The 23852-nt window shown below is 38.1% G+C and overlaps 1 pseudogene across 1 annotated transcript; it reads left to right on the forward strand.

Annotated features, from left to right (window-relative positions):
* The first annotated feature begins 1055 nt into the window (after nt 1-1055).
* LOC148735928 (NLR family CARD domain-containing protein 4-like) lies at nt 1056-16815 on the forward strand (annotated as a pseudogene). Its single transcript, XR_015998738.1, has 8 exons — nt 1056-2309; nt 2961-3025; nt 3296-3591; nt 6386-7110; nt 7655-7837; nt 9143-9256; nt 10013-12854; nt 15722-16815. The product of XR_015998738.1 is annotated as an NLR family CARD domain-containing protein 4-like (transcript).
* Nucleotides 16816-23852: the final 7037 nt, after the last annotated feature.

Here is a 23852-nt window from a genome sequence, read left to right on the forward strand (position 1 = left end):
AAAAGTGTTTTTATTAAAAAAAAACTTCTTTGATAGAAATATTAGATACACTACTGATGTGCTTTTATCATGACCTTTCAAATATGGAGTCTTTGATGTTGTCAGTGATGCAGGAATGAAGAGTGATTTTTTTAGTATGGACAGGTCTAAGGCATGCAATCAGTCCATTTAAAACTGCATTCTAATACACCCAACTTCAAGGTTATCCTTGATCTGGAAAATTTCAAATGTTGTGACTGTTATTAATCTTTTTTACAAAAGAAAAATATAGCCTGCATAGCCAGTCCCTTTTAGGGGTGGGGAAGGGGTGGGGGAGGGGGAAAGAGGAGGGAAGGGAGAGCATGCACTGGCCCTTTTGTTTTCGCATTTATTTGCCACTTAGTTTCAGTGCAGGAAATTCCTATTGGTTGAAAAAAAATTGGGTGATTTCTATTGGTCAATCACCTGTCAATCAATATCCCGTCTTGAATCACAACTCTTGTTCAAAATGGCAGACAAGAGTGAGCTTTTCGATGTAAAAATACAAGAAGTGGAGCAACGATTTAGCAGATATTTGATAATATTGATTTTTCTACATCAGTAAAATTACTTCCAACAGTTACATTTCCTGAAGGATATGCAGTCACAACCTTGATCACAGATCCATGCGACGTGTCCAGATTGTCTATGTTTAACTTCGAAAGAGCCACATTTTCAATTGCTCTCTTTCTTCGCGCCTCTTCAAATGAATTTTTTTTTTTTTTTATTTTTTTTTTTATTTTTTTTTTATTTTTTTAATAATTTTATTGGCATTCTACTGAGTTACAAAAGTAATAAACGAGAAGTTACACGTACAAAAAAATTGCCAAAAGGGAGTAACGAACGGGACGTGAGTACCCATGCAAGGAAACTCCCTACAGAATAAAAAATAAATAAATATTACAAAGTTTTAAGTCAGTGCGAATGAGTTCTATGGCAGGAACAGTCTATAAACACTGACCAGGTACACGGTTGGTCAATATTTTTTTGTTGGTAAATTGTTCTCTTTGCCTGATGAGAAAAGTTCCTTTCTTGACTTAGATTTTCCTGGTGATAGTTCTCTGCGTGTCTTGCAATTTGCAGGACTTGATCTTGATGGTGTCACTACATCCTCGACTTTTCTCTTCGCCTTGTATAACTGAGCTGACGACAACTCCTTTTGACTTAAGAATGGTGAACACTGGTATATGATTCGTAAAGACCTGGCAATTTTCTTCTTCAAGTCCCACGGACTACTTGTGAGCAGTTTTCTTCATTTTCGACAATAATTCCAATGCTTTTGAGAGATTCTGACAGTGGTTTCTTTGACGGATCATTTGGTGCTCTAAAAATATTACTGTAGGATGTATGGGTTACACGATCACCGTACCAAATTCAAAGACTCTTCTTACAAAGTCTACAAAATTGGTTTGATTGGTTTGAAGATGGTTTTTTGCCTTTCTTTGCTCTAGTAAAAGAACTATCTGTGTCCACCATGAGAGGCGCGAGTTTGCTTTGACAGGAAACTGGCAGTGAACATGCAAACTGAATGGTTGATTTTCGGCGAGTATGATTGGTTGAAAAATTTGGGCGGTAAATGCGAAAACAATAGGGCTGGTGCAGGCTCTCCCTTCCCCCCACCCCTCCCCCCACCTAAGAGAGCCTGGCTACGCAGGCTAAGAAAAATAAGAAAGACCAAGTAATCAGGCTAAGGATGGAGAAGAATTTTATTTCAAACAAAAGCAAGCTTTGGAGGCATCCTGGTGGCACTGAAGGCTGCAAGTGAATCCTAATATATGTATGCTCCTTTGGAACAAAGTGTTTAAAAACTCTATTATATAAACAAAGGAATTACTTTAAGAAATACTGGTAGGCTATTTTTCTAACCCCAACTACTTCTTCTGTTATCAGACCACAGAAATGACATTTTTTATTTTTTTATGAGTGTTTTTTTTTTTCCAATCTGTTTTTGGAATGGAGTCTATGACAAAATATTAATTAAACTTAATAGTAAGGAACATCGTACTTGTGGACTTGTCAGTAGAAAGACACAAACTATATTTGAACCACTTTAAGTAACTTTGTTAACTAAACATCAAACTGAAAAGCATCTTTTAAATCTAACAAGAATGAATTATGTACAAGATTGAATAGTCCATTTTACAGTTGTGTGTTTAGTTGCCAAGGGTGACCTTGTTATGATACAAACCTTGCTGCCTTTTAAATCTAAATCACTCTGTTATCATTCTAACTAGATACATGTCTCCATCATGACAAGGTCACCTTCAGCCTCACTCCAAATCAACAGCTTGGTAACTAAGTACACAACTGTAAAATGGCCTATTAAACAATATGTTACTTTAAAGAATGTTTGAGAAAGCAAATCTTTTTAACAACAATTTGAATTTGATAACTTAAAGCTTCATTTGGTACAATAAGTTATCTTAATTATTCATGTACCTTTGTGAACTGTATCCATAATTAAAGTTAGTTTTTTAATTTGTAGTTTATTAATATACTTTAGTAATTCTGCATGTAAACAATGTGATTCAAACAACAAACATATGAAATACATGTGAAACAAACATATGAAATACGAATCATGTGATTGTTAAAAATAATTTTATTTCTTGTAATTAATTTACAGCTTTGCAAACTAACCATTATTTAGTCAAAACCTAGCCAGTAGCAATTAGCTAGTTAATTAAATATTGTTAAATTGTAAACATGATTGAGGAAGATGGTAATTATAAAAACAAAAACAAAAAAGAAATTTTTAGTCACACTGTGATTCTGCTGGTTGCATGCTTGAACCTGTTCCTTACTGTATTTTTCCATTTTATCTTTATAGAATTATTTTCTGAATATATTTCATAGTTATACAGTGTATGTAGGTGGGTGAATTTAATGTATACACATCTAAATGGTAATAATTTTTTGTTGTAATTAACTTTTATAAACAGAGATCCATTGAAAAACACCCAGACTGTGAGAGACAACCCTGTATGGACATTGCTGTGAATATTGAGTAAGTTTTGAACATCCTCATCACTGTTTTAATTTTTTTAAGTTATGTTTTCTATTGATTTTAGAATTTTTGTTTTGCTCACTATTTCTAGTTTGTGGCAACTGAGGTAGAAGCCTGTTTTTGATTTTGCATCCAAAATTCAAGTACACTTAAAACTCCTGTCAGATGAAGAGGTTAAAACCATTTTCTTTTCAATTATGTGTGCATTTATGTGTACTGTAGTCACTTCAGATTGATATGTTGATCCATATGTGTTTTGCCTCCTTACAGCTAAGTTCCAGAATCTTCTGAGTTCCATTTGAGTACCATAATCCAACAGCTACAGGCTTTATGACACCTAGGTGTACAGACGAAACAGTTCCTTCTCCCACAGCTGGTTGAATTTCATTGCTGTCCAGCAGATTAATCACCACCCAGTAGATTGGTGTGAACACAATCAGCCACACAATCTACTGGGTAGTGGTTTATCTAGTGGATGGTATTATTGATTCAATTCAGAGGAAAACAAGTACCTGAGAGTTTAATTCAACTGCTGTTATCATCTCAGAGGAGAAGCAACTTGAAAGGTGAGTGTTAATCTATTGAAATCAATGCTCGTGTACAGATGAAATTAGATGCTGATCACTCTTAGGGGTTAAAGGGTGAATATGTGGTTCCAGAAAATATCCATACCCCCCACAGGGGCCTTTTTGATTTGCACCCCCCACCCCCCAGGATTTTCTGTTCCAGGGGGTATCACTGATTATGTACAACCAACTTTATGATGCTTTCAATTCTAAGTTCTTTCTGAATGTGTCCAGGTTCTTGAGAGGCCATTCTTGTTGCACTTCTCTGCTTAAGATTGTGGATGATTGGAGACTGGCTCTTGACTCTAAGAAAGTACATGTAACTGGAACTATTGCCATTTACCTTTCTAGAGCATTTGATTTGATATGTCACAATCTACTATTGGCTAAACTGCGTGCCTATGGTCTGAATTACGATGCTATTGCCTTCTTTCAATCATACTTGACTGATCGTCAATAAAGGGTCAAGTTTCATGGCATAAAATTATTCTCTGAATGGCGTCCAATCAAATGCAGCATACCTGAAGGTAGTCCACTTGGTCCCTTGTTATTTAAAATTTTTTCTCAATGACCTAAACTTTGTCAGACAAATCTCTTCTCTGCGTCTAATTATGCTGATGATGCGACAACTTATGCATCTAATTATGACATCAACACCCCTGGAAACCTGGCTAAGCCTGGACCTTGACATCCTGGTCACCTGCTTTTCTCAAAATTATCTGATTGTTAACAGTATTTAAACTCAAGGTATAATACTTGGTAGTCACATTTATGTCCCTGAATTCTTCATTGGTGACTCTAACATGGAATTTCATGTCAAACTCACTTCAAATTCTTGGGGTGACTATTGATAACAAACTGACTTACAATGAGCACATATCCGACATGCTTAAGAAAGTCTATGCCAAGATTGGTACACTAAGATGACTTGAAAGACTGATGCCTTACAGTGTGTCTCTAACACTTTACAAGGCCTACCTGCTTCCTCACTTGGAATAACTCAGTCCACTACTTATTGGAATGAATAAAACTTTAAGCTCCAAATTAGAGTCAATCAACAAATATGCACTTAAAACTTTACTAAATCTAGGTGGCAATCTTTATTATGATACTATCTTATCCTTGAGTGATATGCAGTCTCTTGAACAAAGGCGCTATAATTATAAGTTCTCTTATTTTATTGTACTAGTACAGGAACTCTAATGGTCCATAATACTTAAAAAAACTACCTTCAAATTTCCCAAACCAGATATAACTTAAGACTGAAGTAGGGGTGCAGATATAAAAAAATCAAATAAGATTAGTGAGGTCATTTGTAAGCTCAAGGCTTTTGATTTCAGCACATTAGGACCCAGCTGTCAGTACAACTCTTTTCTGTAGTTATTATTGTTTATTTTTACATGTATTTCTTTTATTTCCCTTCTTACCACTATACATTCAATTTAACTTTAACTGATCTTTTATCCTCATATTTATAGCATTATTTGTACATAGTTTTTATAGTCTTCTGTTCTTTACACGAGCCTCTGGCTCAGGCAATCGGGTAACCATGCCTCACATAAAGACAATAAACTTGATTGATTGATTGATTGATTGATTGATTGATTGAAGAACATCTGAGTTCTACTCTTAAAACAAGACTGAAGTGGTACTTTTGGAGTGGGTGCACTATTATAATGCTTTTGGCTAAGGTTCTCTCTTATTTATGTTTGTTATCTGTAATGGCAGTAATCTTTTCTTATGTATGGAGGAGATACTTAGATAGAGGTAAAATCTTGTGCAGCCAAACACCGATACAAGGCACCTATTCTCTATCTGTATATATCTCCGCTCTGTCTGAGTCATTGTTCAACTTTGCAAAGCCACAGTCTACCAGCTTGAAGTAAAACTGCACCCAGGCCACAGTTGCTTTTCAATTTTTTCCTTTTCATCTACCCAGCAGAGTAGTGGTGGCTCAGAAATCATCTTGCTGTATTTGTGAAAGCTTTCTTCATGGATTTGACAATTAAGTGAGCTTAATTGGTTGAAGGCTCCTTGGAGATTCTGACATATCAGAAAAAACTATCCAAGACAAACTTGCCCAGATAGTTGATCATTCCAAACAATCTTAGAATGTGAGTTTCACTAGGTGGCATAATGACAACTGGGTAATAGGCTTGACCTTGGCCAGATTTGATAGCCAGTAAGGGTACATCAGATGTCAGAATGTGTCTGCAGTATTGAGCTTCTGCTTCTTAAGATGAACTTGTCATTGTCTGTTTTTTTTCCTGTTCACTCACTTTTGGCAATTTTGTTCATTCTTTCATTATTTTTTTAAACCTTCTTCATCAGCACCATTAGCTTTTTTCCAAAAAGTTGTAAGCTTTTGGTGTCACTCTCTCCAGTCCTTCAATGAGTCTATCAAAATGCTTTTGAGTGAGTTCTGTGCTTTTGATTTTTCAGAAGGTAATTTGAGCCTTATTTATTTGCAAAATGAGATGTGTTACATTGTTCGATTACTTGGGTCTTCATCAAGTTTCTCTTGCTTGAACCTATCACTTTCCAAGTCTTGATGGGAAATTATCAAAATGACTATAGTTCAAAAGCAAAGTTTTGATACTTTGATTTTCTATTGTAATCCTTCAAATGACTTCAGAAATGAATGAACTTTTGCAGTTGCATTAATTCAAAGCTGATGAAATAGGCAAGATGTTATGCTGGGCACAGGTTATCAAGCTTAAATAATAATTATGGTAAACTATACACTGCCTTTTGATACTTTGCATAATTCAATTTTCCCTTTTTTTTTTTCCAGAAGCTGATTGACAATGTCAGTAACTGTGAGAACTGAAGAGAGTAGTTCAAAGAATAGTTACGGTGACCCACCAAAGATCAGTATTAATCTTCCAGAGATAGGTGAACTAACCCAGACTTTTAAACATTGGAAAGATGTTGAACTCCCAATTGACATTCTGTTGTTAACAGTGAAGGACTGTGAGTTCTTAAGTTGCTACTATTACATTGTTGATCCATTCACAAGCTATTGTAAAGGGCTTGGTCATGTATACTTTGGCAGCATTGGTGAAGATCAAGATGTTAAACTGAAAGTTGCTTTGATGAGATGCTCAGAGGGTTCTAAAGCTCCTGGTGGTTCTTTGACTGTTGTAAAAGATGCTGTCACCCAGTTGAGACCAAAGACTGTCTTTTCTGTGGGCCACTGTAGTGGTATGAATCAGGAAACAACAAAGCTGGGGGATGTGGTTCTATCAGAAAAACTCACCACCTATTCCTATCAGAAGTTTACAAAGGATCGCATGGAATTTTGTGGGGTCACAGCTCCTGTCAGCAAAGACATTGCTGATCTCATTAAATGTGCAGGTTTTGGTTGGAATCCACCTCTAGAATATCCTAAAGGAAGAAAAGTTGAAGTCCACCGTGGTGAGATTTTGAGTGGTTCTGAACTTGTACAAGCTGAGAGGCGCAGAGGCCAACTTGTGAAGTCATTTCCTGGAGCAATTGCAATTGAAACAGAAGGGGAGGGTAAGATCTCTTTCTGTTTGAAGTAAATGTTACTGACAGTATAATGACAGAGATAATGGGATATATTTTAATCATTGAAAAGAGAGTTTTTACTTTTAATAATATCAGTTGTGGAGGGTAAATTTTCCTGCTGGTGATGAGAGATGCACTGGCTTGATTGTCAACTTGCTGGACTTCAGGTCAAAAGGTCTGGGGTTAAGACTTGGGCTGAAGTCATTGTGTCATAGTTTTGACTGGGATGCTTTACTCTCACAATATGTCTCTAAACCCAGAAGTAGAGATGTCAATACTGATAAACTAACTAGCGTTTCATGTACACGTAGAGAGAGTAAGAGTTACAGTTTAAATATCCCAATAGTGTGGAAACTGAGAAAAGTTCTTGCTGGAGGGACTAACTCTGCAGCAGTATATATGCAGGGTGACTTTCCAAAATATGTCTCCAGTTTCCTACAAATCTTTGATAACAAAGGTAAAGGTAAAAAGCAATAGATGTTGGGGCAAAGTTGTTGTTGTATTTATGAAAGCTTGTCATTTCTTGTCTCAGGAGTTTACAGTGCAGCACATGATCTGAAAATGGAGTGGGTTGTCATCAAGGGTATTTCAGGTTATGCAGATGGATCTGAAGTAAAAGAAAGCTGGAAAACATTCGCCAGTGTCACAGCAGCCTCTCTTGTTGTCAGCATTCTAAATAAATGCAGCATTTTTGATGATTGGCCACATTACAAAGGTAAATAGATTAGCATTACTTTATTTCATGGTTACAGTTTATTTGCCTGCAGTTACTAACTGTTCTTGTATGCTGTTTAGTTTTGTTTTAAATGAATTTGCTGGAACCGAATCACCAAAGTCTCTACCTAAACTGAATTAAAAACATGATAAATGATTTATCATCATGTGCTGATAAATGAGAACAGCTCTTGGATCAGAAATGTTACATGTTTGTCAGCAATTTTCACTTGCTTTGTTCATAGATGTTCTGCTGAGTTAGCAAAAGCTGACAAATTAAATAATGACGTTTACCTCAACTCAACATACAGGAGCTCTAAGTTATCCGTGCGGGTTATTATCCGTGCGGGTTATTCTTGGTGCGGGTTATTATCCATGCGGGTTATCGTCCGTGCGGGTTATTATCTGTGCGGGTTATTATCCGTGCGGGTTATTGTCCGTGCTGGTTATTATCCTTGCGGGTTATTATCCGTGCAGGTTGTTATCCATGCGGGTTATTATCCGTGCAGGTTATTATCCGTGCGGGTTATTATCCTTGCAGATTATTATCCTTGCGGGTTATTATCCATGCGGGTTATTATCCGTGCGGGTTAGTATCTGTGCGGGTCATTATCCGTGCGGGTTTTGAATCTGCTCAAGATTGATGGTGGAATGCTTTTAAACTTTTTGAAAAATTTTGTCCCCCGGGAAAGAGGACCTCTGACCCCCATAATTCAACTGTAGAATCATGTAGACATTTACATGTAGAATCTCCTGTGTTGTAAGCTCCCCTGCTGCACCCCCATGATATAAACCACACACCATCCACATTTCCCTGTGCAGTCACACTAAGGGCGAACTCTCAAAAGGTGAGGTTTAGAAACTCTTTACGGTGGCTATTGTGCATTATCAACTCAGTTGATGAAACAAATTTATCATTGATGACACAAAGACAGTAAAGTACTCTATTACTTACATCACTTGAGCCACTGTCATTGTCTACAAATTCACAGTATGTCCTTTAAGACTTCCAAGAGTAGTAATTTTGGCCCAATTACAGCATGGTGCTTCTTCTTAGTGTACGGAAAATGTTGAATTTCTTGGCAGAGGTAGAAGGGATTAAACGCATGGCACCAATTCCTCACTTACATAGATTTGCATTTGTAGAAATCTTCCACCCACATTTTGTTTGTGCAAATAGCTTAGCAAGCAAGGTTAGGACACAGTTTTAGAAGCATGGTGGTTTGAACTAAGTGTAGTGCCATGTTCTTTTCCTAAACTCATGAGGCTGTCTAACTGCTGTCTGTTTGGTTTTGTGTTCTTGAAGATAATTCAACTGACAGACAACTTTCAGCACCGAGTAAAGACGTTCCGGTACAGCCATCCTCTTCTAGTGCCCAGTCTTCCCATCAGTCACAGGCCTCGTCTTACAAATTAGCAGGTATATATTTGAATGAAGAGTCTTTTAGCCCAATTGTAGCATAGGCTGCAGTTTTATAAGTTTTAACAGACTGCAGTTAAAATTCAGCATTTAAAAAGGTGGCAAAGTTGCCAGGTGGAAAGAGGAAGTCATGAAGCGAGTCACTGAACCAGGAGAAAAAGCGCTCAAAGCTGAAAGGTACTTATCGCATAGGACTTCAGTTTATAACTTTAAGAATCTGCATTCAGCTTCTGAGTTTGAGACAGGAGGCTTCAAGGATTGCGCAGTTTCTAGAAGATTTAAGGGTTTCCCTAATTTGTTTTTCTAAAAATAAAGTTGTACCGTAAATTCTTTCACTTGTCACACATCAAAACAGTGTTTTCCTCATTAGATTTTGCATTGGTTCAGTCTCGCGTACCGGAACAGTAGGCTCACCATAGGACATTACCCGCCACTGTTCATGAAATGAGCTCAAACTCCTCATTTTCACAGAGGATCAAAGACTGCGGGGCGGGGGGGGGGGAGGGGGGATAATGCTCAGGTAAAGGGGGGACCGTAATGCCCAGATAAAGGAAAATATAGAATTATTTGACTAATGACAATATGATTCATTCTATTTACTCCCGGATTTGAAGAGTAAGTTTTACTGAAGTTACAAATTAGAGTTGATAAAAATGCAGCCTCTAAACTGATGAAAAACTCTAGTCTAGAAATGATTATGTTCTCTTCAATTTGAGAGTTACCAAAAATTTAGGAAGCTGTTTTTTTTGTCTACAGATTCCTCTGCGATGCAATGTTTGGAATGGTGCCAGAACCAGCTGCGAAAGTTTTACAGCACCATGTGTCAAGTGAAAATAACACCATGGGACCCAGACAACACGGTACACATTAATGACATATACATACAGTTGACGTTATTACAAGATCACAGAAAACCTGACGGGGCAACGAAAAAAAGGGTGGGAGACATCAGTGAAGTATTTGAAGGTGACGAACATCATCCCATCCGTAGACGAATTCTAGTGTATGGAAGACCTGGAATAGGAAAGTCTACTTTCAGTCAAAAATTAGCTGTAGATTGGGCAGATGGCAAAAAGGAGTACCTCAGAAAGTTTTCTCTTTTACTGTTAATCGAGTTGCGAGATGTTTGTGATATTCCAGACCTCTGTGCCATGTTGAAAACCGCTGAACTGTTGTCTGCTGATGACCCGATGGCATTCAATAACTTGTCCGAATATGTTCGTCAGAACCAGGAGAAAGTGCTGCTTATATTGGACGGATATGACGAGTACAGCGGTGGAAAGTCATCCCCAGTTCACCAGATTTGGAGAGGCGGTCAACTGAGAGACTGTTGTGTAATGATCACAACGCGCCCAGTGAAAGAAGATGAGCTAAGAAAGCCAAGTCACGCTCAGTTTGAAATCAACGGGCTCGATAGCAGGGAACAAAAGAAACAGTTTGCAAGAAAGATTCTTGCTGATGAGGGGGACGTTAAAGGGTTACTTGACTACCTGGAGAAGCAGCACCTTAAAGAGATGGCAGAAATACCGCTTTTGTTGTTGATGTTGTGTCTTCTCTGGAAAGAGAAAAAGCATCAGTTAACTACATCTCGTGCGCACATTTACAGACAATTTATTCAGACTCTCTTGGATCACATGGCTACAAAAGATGCAGACGACGTCGCAACAGGTAAAAGCATAGATGAATATCAAGAGGAACTTTACAAAATAGGAAAACTTGCATATGATGCTCTTTTGGAGGACCGTCTTCATTTTAACTTCAGCAAATGTGCGCATGGTGATCTCTTCGAGAAGCTAATACGAGTGGGTTTTTTCCAAGTTTCCAAACGTTCCGCTTTGAACCGTGAGAAGATCGTTTATTTTCTTCATAAGTCTGCCAGGAGTTTCTCGCCGCCCAATTCATTGTGGAAGAACTGACGATGAAGAAGAATGAAACTGTCACCTGCTTGTCAAGAATGGATACGTTTGAGAAATCAAGGAAGATGGCTGAAGTGCTAAAATTCGCATGTGAGTTGTCATTAAAAGCTGCCGGGATTCTTTTTGATCATCTACATGACGTTGGAGAGAAAGAAGGTCTCACAAATTACCAGTTCACCAAGACACCCTCTAGAGATGATTTGTCTGGCGAACAAAAACAGTTTATTCTTTTCTGTGTCAATTGTTTGTTTTTGTGTCCAGCCTCAGACAGAACAGCCGTGTATTCTGCATTTCTCTCATGTGTTAACCATGTTGTGATACTCGACGAAAAAAACAGGTCTACTGCTGCTGTAGAACACTTCTTCAAATCTGTCAGCAGTTTCCCAAACTATTTATTTTTTGTACAGAAGTGGTCGTTTAAACATTTTCCCGATGATGTTCTACCAATAATGTTAGACTTGAACGCGGTTCTTTTAACGTATTCTGGAGAAAGCAAAGATGTACAGAAGTACGCAGATATACTCGGTAGGAACTCTTTCCTTAAAAAATCCGGGGGGAGAAACTTTGTCCATCGAATTGACATACCAGATAAGGTTTTTCATTCTGAATTGTTTCCTGAACTGATATCAGCGCCGGTTTGCTCTTCTCAGCCACCTCTGAATAATTTAGTAAATAACGAAAACAACAACATTGATGTACCTTTGACTGAGAACCACTGTTTGTCACTGGTGAGACAGGTTGACGTTTGGGTTCACACATTTAAGGAAGCTGTTCTGTTGAAGAACGTGTTGCCTTTAGTAACAGCTCCTCGAGAAATTATAATTAGAATAGGGAGACTATGGAAGGAGGAGGAGGAGGAGGAGGAAACCTTTCAATTGATTGAGAGCGCGATTAACGGAATTAATTTTACTGACAATCTCCACAGTTTAAGAGTTTGGGACATCAATACAGCAGCAAAGTATAAAGCTTTTATCTCTGACTCACAGCAGCATTCTCCAAATTTGCGTGAGCTCTACCTGTCCTTCACGCCTTTACACAGTGGTGGGAGTCATTTGGCTGAGAGTCTTCATCACGTGCCACAGTTGACGAGATTAATGTTGTGGAAAGTACAAATGGGAGAAAAGGAATGTGCGGCACTGGCTGCCTCATTAAAGTACTTAAACAAGTTAGAAATACTGAATATAAGCGACAATGCCCTGGGTCACGGGATTATTGAACTGGCCAAGAACCTGAACAATGTACCCAATCTGACTGAGCTGCACCTGAAGAATACAAATATGGGTGAAGATGAAGCATCAGCACTGGCTGCCTCATTAAAGTACTTAAACAAGTTAAAAGAACTGAATATACGCAACAATGCCCTGGGTCACTGGATTATTGAACTGGCCAATAGCCTGAACAATGTACCCAATCTGAATCACCTGGACCTGAAGAAAACAAATATGGGTGAAGATGAAGCATCAGCACTGGCCCATGCTCTAAAGTATGTACCAGTGCTAGAATATCTTGTTCTCGCTTCCAATCCACTTGGCCGCGGGGTCAGGGATCTGGTCCAACATCTCAGCAGTGTTCCTAAGCTGGCGATCCTGCGCCTTCAAGGTGTTCAGATGACAAGGACAGAATGTGAAGAGTTGTGTACAGCAGTAAATGAGAGAAACACTAAGGTGTACACCGATTACCATGTAAGTGCCTTTTTGTTGTTTCACTCAGTTGTTATGCATCTAATTTTTGTTTAGATGCTCTTCAGCAGAGCACTTGATAATGTTTCCAATAACTTGCTTTGAACTCAATTAATCAGATTATTTTTCGTGAGAAAGAATACAGTCTTCAGGAACAGTCACTGTTTTCAGAATTTTCTCTTTCTATTTTGCGACGTTAGGAGCCAATGTTGTAGACGGAGACCGTAACAAACCCACGTTAAGTACTTTTATGGCTCATGCGTAGCTTGTTCAAAGATGATTTGAAGAAAAAAATGACGAAGATTAAATTTAGGGACTTCCAAATGACTTGATATTTCCTGCTTACACAATAATTAAAAACTTTGGGAGTTCATTCGATTGACCTTTGCTTTGCTTGTGTAGTTACGCCTTACTTGAGAGAGAAAAAAATAGACGAGTTGTGAGAATATTTGTCTGACCAAACTCCTCGGATCAATTTTGAATTTTGAAATTGTTCGGCTTCTGTTATTATTGTGGGATGCTTTTATTTGGGTTTGATTATTTAACGAGAAAGGATTGTTCAACCCATACGTGCTTTGAATTCGATGAAGTTGTTCCCTACATTCTATGCAGGCATTTATTCGCTTTTGCTATCAGGGAGCGTGAACCCCAATAAATATAAATGAGCAAAGAAAAGGGATTTTTTTCCTTTTTTAAAATCCGAATTGGTTTTTGTAAGTGAAAGTCGCGTTGATTCTATTGTCATATCTTCACGTCTGAAAGGTTTGTGCCGATGATAGGAATTAATTCAACAAAAGTTGAAGGTGTAATGATTGTCTTCTTTAACGAAACTGGTACGGTGTTATAATTTACTGGGACTTAAATGGTTTCCTTATCCTTATTTATCAGTTGGATTCTTTTCTTCTTTGGATTATTTGCTCGTGTTGAGTAATTCTGTCAGTTGCTCGTAGAGCCTCCTGGTCTCCTAGGTCTCCATGATAACACTATTTTGTTTTGAAAAATCAAAGACAAACATTGCAAATAATGAATTTGGGTTTTTATTTGAGAACCCCGCTAATAAACAACTAAAAAGCAAAACAAAACATTTTAAAAGGCGCGACACGCGACCATTAGTCAAACTCGGCACTGTGTTATAATTTACTCGCTCTTCAATGGTTTCCTTATTCTTATTCATCAGTTGGATTCTTTTCTCTTTTGGCTACTCTGCTCGTGTTGTGTAACTCTGTCAGAAATCGGGGCCTATCGGTCTCTCTCGCGTCGTATAAGCTCACTTTTGAAGAAAAATTAAAGAACAACATTGTTGATAATGAAGTTGTTAAGCTTGTTATCGTATGTTTGTTTCTGCTTGGTCTCCCGTAAATCCTAACAAAATAAGTTTTAAACTTCAATTTACCACACACCGTGGAGTTGATTCTGTGTACACTTTACGCTACTTCCCATGTTTCTGTGACATCGCGGAACGTAAACAACTTTTTGATGTGAAACTCTTATTACGATCACTAGAATAAAACATCTGCCTACCTTATTCGCTGCTCGTCTAGCCTTTCCTGTGGAGTGTGGGCGCTTTTTGTTTGCTTCGAGGAATACGGAAATGCTGCATTATCCTTCTTATATAAAAAAAAAAAACAGACAATTAACTTGTGTGGCATGAAATGATAGGCTAGGAGGCGTTAGTTGAGCGGAGCACAAGTGTGAACCTTGAAGTTGTTTTTGATTTGTTTTGTTTTTCTTCATTACTATTTACTAGGTGTCTCGCATTTGATTCAAACATGGAGTTTTGTCAGAATAGTACGGTTTCAGGGAAAGGAAAACTCTATGCTTCTAGTAAAGCTGAGAAAAACATGAAAACGAGAACCCCGGATCATCAAGAAGGAATATCTAGAGTTGTCTAACTTTCAGTCGTGTAACAGTGTATTGAACTCTTAATAGACCTCAACAGCTTGGGAAATATGTAGAATTTATTTCTGCACTCCTTCTCTCTAGAAGCATATATGAGTCAAACTGAAACAGACAAATTACAATTGTTTGTAGGCACTATGCCGTAATGTCCCTGAACTAATTCAAACAGCAAATATGTTTTAATTGTACTTATAATTCTGTATTCCTTTCCCAAAGTAAACCTTGTATTCGTGTTACGATTCTTGCTCTGTTCGTACCTAGGGACTATGAACGAAATAGCGTCCCCTCTGAAGTTTCGAAGCGCGTGTTTTATTTTATAGATATGTGCCCCCAGGGATGTTAGGTAACTAGACAGGGATTAAAATAATTTCGTGCAAAACAAACAGTTTTGCTAGTGGAGAAATGATGTGGAGTAAAACCCGTCGCGTGTAAGCGTGAAAGGTTAAAAAATTATTAAATTTTTATTTTTCCTCGGGTAAGGAATGATAGCCAATACTTTGTATGCGGATTTATATCAATTTGAGAAGATGTTAGACAGTTTTCTTTCCTTTCAAAAATATATTATTTAATTTAATCATCTGTTTGTCTGTTAAGTATCGCCTTATTTTAATCGCCAGGCACCATTGCTGTTTGTTATTTATATCTACGAACAATTTCCCTGTTGTGAAATGAAGTGTTATTCGCTTGTAGCTATTTGAATTCAAAAGTGAATATTCTCTTCCACTGCTCGCTTTTTGACAAATATATTTGAATGGGTCAAGTAATTAGCTTGTGTGTGAAAAATTAAGTTGAGTGTTACACATAGTTAATGAAACAGGTGTTTTTTTGCCACAGCGATGGAAAGGTGATATTCCGATATACGCGGGGGAAAGCGAGGTGTTTTAAAAATTTATCTTGCATGAAAATGCAAGTTAAGTGTTACACATTATTGGTGCTGTGGTTGATATTGTTGCCCTTTATTCTTGTGATAGGAGTTGGAAGATACAGGGGAGAGGTACATCCACCGACTTCGTACAAAAGCTGAGCTGAAAAGAAAAGGAATAAGATTCAGAAACGAGCCAGATGATGATGATGAGGATGAGGATGATGAGGATAATGATGACGTTGACGGTAATGAGCAAAAGGAGGAGGATAACGATGATGATGATGATGATGATGACTATGACAAGAACTATGATGATGATGAACAGGAGGAGGTAGATAATGATGACGACGATGGTGATGATAATCATGTTGAGTGAGCGCTTAAAAAAAGGTTTCTATGGCAACTGATTTGGCGAGTAATGAGTAGAGTAGTATTTTAGAATAACTTGGCTGTTCTTAAGTCGTGTGTCGTGGCAGCGAGTTAACAAATAATTCATCTGAGATCTGCGTGACAAGCAAATCAGAATATAGTGTAAACATTGTTTTTTCGGAGATTGTCAATAAAATAATTTGGTCACTCTTCTGTCTGATTGGCTTTTTAACTGTTCAACTTAACTGTGAGTTTTTTTTTCAGGTCAATCAGAACGCAAAAGGAATCTCTTAGGTCATTAGTTCGAAAAACGGAGCATTGATCCTAGAAAGAAAATCGCGTAGAGTAGTCTGTACTAGACTCTCCCTTTTTAAAGACGGTCTAAATGGGGAGAGCTGAAACATTGGAGAGAGCTATCTCTCCTTCTCAGAATCCATTTTCCTTCTTCCAATATTTCGATCTTCTTCAATAACGGATACCCTGACACAAGCTTTATCGCCAGCTGACAAAAATTATTTTTCTTCACAAGAAAAGCAGACTTTAAGAGAAAAGAGCGGGAGAATTATTTTTTTGAGCTTAGATCAGTGCACAGGCAGCGTTGTGCAGTCAAGTAGGCTTCTTTTTATTCCTTACGTTGTTGATGCTTGAAACTGAAAATTGTTGTAAAATCGTTCGTGATCAGAAGAGTGAAAGTCGTTACACAGTTTTACAGGCTTAAATGCTTGTTTTAGCAAGTAGCAATTTAGCTTGGCTTATTTTGATAAATATTTTCACCAGTGTACTCTTACTTTTGTTGATTTATTAAAAAACATTGCCTTAATTGCCAAAAAAGGTTCAGCTGATATGAGAGTGTTTGACAAAGACAATGGATACGACCTTTATCGTTGTTTCTCGGACCCTAAATCACATTTATTAAATTATTTGTTGAAATTATTGTACAGCTGAATGCGTCGCGCGCTGAGGAATATTTGTGCCCAGATTTTGAATTCCAGAGACTATTGCTCGACTTGGGTACCCTTAGGGTGTGAGGAAAGACTGGTTAATTTTCGTGGTTTTATATTGCATCATTTTCCTTTAATTTACAGCAGAATCTGACAGTCTGAATTGTGAAATATATACGTCTTTTGCGTTCGACCAACTGACCGACCTTTGTAATGTTCTTTTTGATGTTTTGCTGTTGTTTGTTATTTGCTTTGTGTTTTGCCTTTAAATAACCTTTTGGTATTTCATTCCACTAGCCGCACATCCACCCTTTAATTGTCCTCCGCTGAACTTTTCGATGAGTAGGCATCAAGAGTCACCTTAGCATCCTCTCCTCTTTACTGCTGTGCTTTTAATTCTATCAAATTTTAAGGCGGGGAAACAAACAAAAAAGGCAAATAAGGGAGAGACAATCAAAAGATTGTAAGCAGTCTCTCGGATAGGGACGAATAAATGGAGGTCCCGTCTCCTGCAGGGTTGGGGGTAGGAGACGCTAATTTCCCACACACGAGATTACTGTGTGATGAACACCCTCCCCTGGGGTGGGGTGGTTGGTTTATTGGGCCCACAGTAACTGGCGCAAGCTGTTACGGTGTCCTTGCCGGTTGGCGAAGCTAATAAATAAAATAAAACCTCTCGACCTTTGTCCCCCTTTTTTTTTCGCTCGTGCGCCTTTAAAGAATATCCCAAACATTTATTACATCCCGTGTACACAGAGTCTACAATAGCCTGTTAGGTTTCGGGCTAAATTTCTCCAGAAGGGAATTTCGTTTGCGCGTACTAGTTAATAATTAGAAGAAACCACTAAGGTCTTTTTTCAAATTGGTATTATGGACAACACACAGTTTTCAGATACTATGAAATATATGAAGTTCATATATTTTGAACTGCGGTATTACATACGCATGATGCACGATCCTCGCAGTAGATAGCGCTATTTAAGCAATAGCGAAAATCAGACCTGAAAAAAACCAGGCCTGTACGGGATTCGAACCACTGACCTCTGCGATACTAGTGCAGCGTTCTACCAATAGAGCTAACAAGCCAACTGGGAGCAGGCCGTTAAGTTGATTCGTAATAAGCCCGTGAAAGTGATAAATCAGATACAATGAAATATATGAAGTTCTCAGTTTATCTACGGATTCAAGAACATGTCCATTGACATAAAACGGATTATATAACATTAAGGTGGTTAATTCTTCGCAAATTACGTTAATCTAGACACGAATATTATGCAACTACTAAAAATCGAACCAATGTACTTGATAAGAAACAACTTTAGAGGCCTTACATGACGCTACACTTTGATAGGGTGCTAGAGAACCCGCCCGAGACGGGTGTCATTTGCAGCGCTCTGTCAAAGAATCCCGGCTTTTCAATTTGCTGTTGTCGGCTCTGATTGAGTAGCAGCTGTTGTCTGAAGCTCTCCACGGTCTTCTTTGATTTCTGCGTTTGTGCAAGTCGTTTGTTGAGGGTTTGGTGCTCTCGCATGAAATTTTGTCTTTGTTTTTCAACTTACACCATTCTCGCCTTTACCATGTTCTCCATCTGTTTTCGTTGGACTGCTGCTTCAGCTTCTATCTGTTCACAGAGTCTCTTTAATAATCCTTAATAATCTCCCACTGATGACACAGGAAAGACGGTCGGGGTGTTTTAGTGAAACACAGAGCAGCTTTTATATCTCACTCCCCTCCTGAGTAGGATCTCGTTACATGATAATTACTTACTCATTGCATTTATTCAGTCTCTAATCTCATTTTCTTCATACCTCAGGTCTGTTTGCAGCAGCCCATGACATAAAAATGGAGTGGCTCGTTTTCAAAGGAGTCTGTGATTTTGCTCGTGGCCGTGGATCTACAAACAATTCATGGCAGACTTTTGCCTGTGTTAGGGCGGCTTCTGTGATATCCAACATGTTGAGTAACTCCCTTGTGTTTGGAGACTGGCCTCACTACGGAGGTGCGTGTTTTTGTCTTTGTTTATGTATGTAACAACTTTGGCTGTGTCTTTCAAACAATGTTACAATATAATTTTATTTTCACTTTTAGGAGAAAGCTACTTAGAGTTAATGATAAGGTTACAATTATTGATAATGGGTTGAATCTTTGAAAGCGGTTTAGAGTTACCTTTTAGTTACAGCTGCTATGAAGTTTCAATATAGTTTGCTTAATATTAATTAATTTTCTACTTTTTGCTTTGTTTTATTTTGACCTAAGTTTAATTGTTTGGGTCATGAACGAGGTAGTCACACTTCATGGGCTATCAGAGATTGTTGAATCAAACTCACTGGCAATATATTACTCTCTTTTAATCACATGTAATGAGTTAAAAAAGAAATTATTTTATAGGATCCTTTTTTTCTATCTCCCCTTGCTAAAGTAACTTTTTGTCTTCAGATTTTCTTCGAAGCGAGATGGACCCAACAGAGGAGGAACGTTCAGCGGCCAAAGGCATTAAGATTGAAGGTAATTTCTTGTTGTATGGACACAATTTTGCTAAAAAAAGTAGAATAACTTTTTGCGAAAAAACTACTTTGCATTGGTTAATCAGTGAGAATTCACAGTTCTTGGAAGAGGCTTTTGGTGTTGTTGTTTTCAAAGAAAGAAGAAAAACATGGGCAGATTTTATTTTGTTTAGTTTTTTTTTCTTTGCCAAAAGTTTCTGCGGCGGACTTTTTAAAATGGTGTCAGAATCAGCTGAGAGAATATTACAACACCATGTGTCAGGTGAAAATAACACCATGGGACCCAGAAAACACGGTACACATTAATGACATTTACATACAGTTAACACTTTGCAAGACCACAGAAAACATGATGGAATTACGAAAGAAACGTTGGAAGATTGCAGTGAAGTATTTGGAAGTGACGAACATCATCCCATCCGTAGACGAATTCTAGTGTATGGAAGACCTGGAATAGGAAAGTCTACTTTCACTCAAAAACTGGCTCTTCATTGGGCAGATGGCAAAAAGGAGATCCTCAGAAAGTTTGTTCTTGTACTGTTAATCAAGTTGCGAGACGTTTGTGATATTCCGGACCTCTGTACCATGTTGAAAACCGCTGAACTGTTGTCTGCTGATGATCCGATGTCAGTCGATGTCAGTCAATAACTTGTCTAACTTGTATGAATGTGTCCCTCAGAACCAGGATTGGAGAGGCAGTCAGCTAAGAGACTGTTGTGTAATGATCACAACGCGACCAGAGAAGGAAGATGAGCTTAGAGTGTCAAGTCATGCTCAGTTTGAAATCAACAGGCTCATAGCTGGGAACAAAAGGAACAGTTTGCAAGAAAGATTCTATCTAACGAGGAGGACGTTAAAGGCCGGGTTACTTAACTACCTCTGGGAGCAGGACCTCGAAGCGATGACAAAAATACCGCTTTTGTTGTTAATGTTGTGTCTTCTCTGGAAAGAGAAAAAGTATCAGTTACCAACATCTCGTGCGTACATTTACGTAGGTTTTATTCAAACTCTCTTGGATCACATGGCTGCAAAAAATTCAGACAATGTCACAGCAGATAAAAGCATGGATGAATATCAAGAGGAACTTTCCAAAATAGGAAAACATACGGTGGCGCATAGGGGACATGACACATTTTTTTTATCGCGCGATAAATGACAGATTATCGCGCGATAAATGGAGATTATCGCGCGATAAATGATAAATTATCGCGCGATAATTTATTATTTATCGCGCGATAATTTCCATTCATCGCGCGATGATTTCCATTTATTGCGCGATAATGTATCATTTATCGCGCGATAAAAAAATGTGGCATGTCCCTTATGGGCCACCGTAAAAACATGCATCTAACGCGCTTTTGGAAGATCGCCTTCATTTTAATACGAAGTTACGAAGTTACAAAGTAATGAGGAAACTTGCTTCAAACAAGGCTTCTGGATGTGATGGGATCCCTCCAAGAATCGATGGATGTTTTATGCTTCCCTCTTAGTACACTTATTAATCATGTTCTAACTTCAACTAAGATACCCCAACAGTGGAAACTTGGCGAGGTCACTCCAATTCTCAAAAAAGACTGCAGCCTATTAAAAGCTAACTATAGGCCGATAACGATTCTGCCAGCTTTATCGAAGGTTTTCGAAAAAATTGTTCATTGCCGAATAAGCCCGTATTTTGAAGAAATTTATCACAAATATGTGTTTGCTTATAGGAAATATCACGGCTGCGACTCAGCACTTCTTAGTTTAACCGAACAATGGAAAAAAGAAATTGATAACAACAAATTCATCGGTCTGGTCTCTATGGACTTTTCCAAGGCCTTTGACACGTTACCTCATGAACTGATTGTTTTGAAATTAAAAGAATATGGAGCAGATGAAGCAACAACCACCCTGATTAAAGATTATTTATCAAATCGATTCCAAAGAGTAAGACTAGGGGATACACTTTCCAATTGGCAACCTATTTGCAATGGTGTACCACAGGGATCCATCCTCGGCCCTTTACTATTCAACATCTTCATGAACGATCTTTCATATGTCATCGAGAAGTGCACTCTGTCCACTTACGCGGATGACACTCAAATCTTTTACGCCGACAATCAACTCTCCAAAATTGAAGAAACAATCAACAACAATCTTATTAGTGCTGATATATGGTTCGCGCGTAATGGCATGAAGAGGAACAGTTCAAAATACCAGGCGATGGTGTTGGGAAAACACAAAGGAACTGATGAACCAGTGTTTAAGTGTGAGGAGTCACCACTTCCCATATCCAACACAATGGAACTTCTTGGCGTGACAATCGATGATGAATTGAGGAACTTATGAGGAACTTTGTAAGCGTATCGGTCTCTCAAGTCTTCGTGAACAGCGATTAGCGAGAATTTTGTCCACGGTCTTTAAGATATTAACCAGTGATGCAGGACCAAAAGCTTACGTGATCTTATAATAGTTAGGTGATCCACCTATAATCTTAGGGGCACCACAATACTGGACCTCCCAAAAGTAAAATCAACAACCTTCGGGTTAAGATCATGGAGATATGCTGCATCGAAACTAAGGAACGCTTTACCGGACGAGTCTCGAAAGATACAAACATTTACTAGTTTTAAAAATTACTTAAAAACATTAGATCTCACGGGACTCTAGCGCGGTGAGGATCTATCTTTAATTATATTTCCTGTTTATAATGATTACATCTTACATTTTATATATTCAACTCGGTGACTACATTATTAAATTCTTATATTTTAATATTAGCTTGTTCTTAATTCTTAATTTATATAAATTTATATACCTTCACAAGGCTTTATAATTTCCTTTTCTCTTTCTATTTCGTGGCGTACCTGTAAACTAGCTTTTAGCTAAGCGTTCTGACCACGTTAAATAAATTGATTGATTAATTGATTGATTGATTGATTGATTGATTGATTTTAACTTCAGCAAATTGAGAAATGGTGATCTGTTCGAGAAGCTAATACATATCGGTTTTTCCAAGTTTCCAAACTTTCTGCTTTGAACCGTGAGAAGATCGTTTATATTCTTTATAACTCCGTCCATGAGTTTCTCGCCGCCCAGTTCATCGTTCAAGAACTAACGGTTAAGAAGAATGGAACTGTAACCTGCCTGTCAGGAATGGATACGTTTGAAAAATTAAGGAAGATGGCTGAAGTTCTAAAATTCGTTTCTGAGTTGTCATCAGAAGCTGCCGGGATTGTTTTTCATCATCTAAAGTATCTCGGAGAGAAAGAAGGTCTCACAAATTACAAGTTCACCAAGACGCCTTCTCGCTATGATTTGTCTGATGAACAACACGCGTTTATTCTATTCTGTGTCGATTGTTTAATTGTTTTGGTGTCCAGCCTCAGACATACCAGCCCTGCATTCTGCATTTCTTTCATGTGTTCACCATGTTGTAATACTTGAGAAGGGACACTGTTCTGCTTCTGTCGCAGAAAACTTCTTAAAATCCATCAGAAGTTGTCCAAACTATTTATTTTTTAAAAATTATTTAGCTGCTAATGATAACTTTCTCTCCATAATTTTTTTGAACGTGATCGTTTCAACTTCCTCTGGAGAAAGTAAATATGTAGAAAAGTGCGCCGATTTACTCCATGCAAACTTTTTCCTCAAAAATTGCGAGGGGAGAAACTTTCTGTCTAATTGACATAACAGATGAGGTTTTTCATTCTAAATTGCCTCCTAAACTGCTTCCTGAACTTCCTAAACTGCTTCGCCGGTTTGCTCTTCTCAGCCACCTGTGGATAATTTGGTAAGTAATGAAAACAACAAAATTGCACTGCCTTTGACTGAGAACCATTGTTTGTCACTGGTGAGAGGGGTTGACATTTGTGTTTACACAGTTGAGGATGTTGTTCTGTTGAAGAACGTGTTACCTTTATTAACAGCTCGTCGAAAGATTAGAATAAGAGAGAGGAGGAAAGCTGCCTTTAAAGGTCAATGGATTGAGGACGCAATTTACGGAATTAATTTTACTGACAATCTCCACAGTTTAGAAGTTAATGAAATGAATATAATAACAAAATGTGCTGCTTTTATTGCTGAGTCACTGTACCATTCTCCAAATTTGCGTAAGCTCAACTTGTCCTTCAACCCTTTACACAGTGGTGTGAGTCATTTGGCTGAGAATCTTCATCACTTGCCACAGTTGACTTTCTTAAATTTGTGGAATATACAAATGGGGGAAAAGGAATGTGCGGCACTGGCTGCCTCATTAAAGTACTCAAACAAGTTACAAACACTGACTTTAGGATATGATGCACTGGGTCATGGGATTATTGAACTGGCCAAGAACCTGAACAATGTACCCAATCTGATTGAGCTGTGGCTGTCGAATACAAATATGGGTGAAGATGAAGCATCAGCACTGGCCCGTGCACTACAGGATGTACCAGAGCTTGGG

Source organism: Stylophora pistillata, chromosome 3 (assembly GCF_964205215.1).
Source record: "Stylophora pistillata chromosome 3, jaStyPist1.2, whole genome shotgun sequence".
NCBI lineage: Eukaryota > Metazoa > Cnidaria > Anthozoa > Scleractinia > Pocilloporidae > Stylophora > Stylophora pistillata.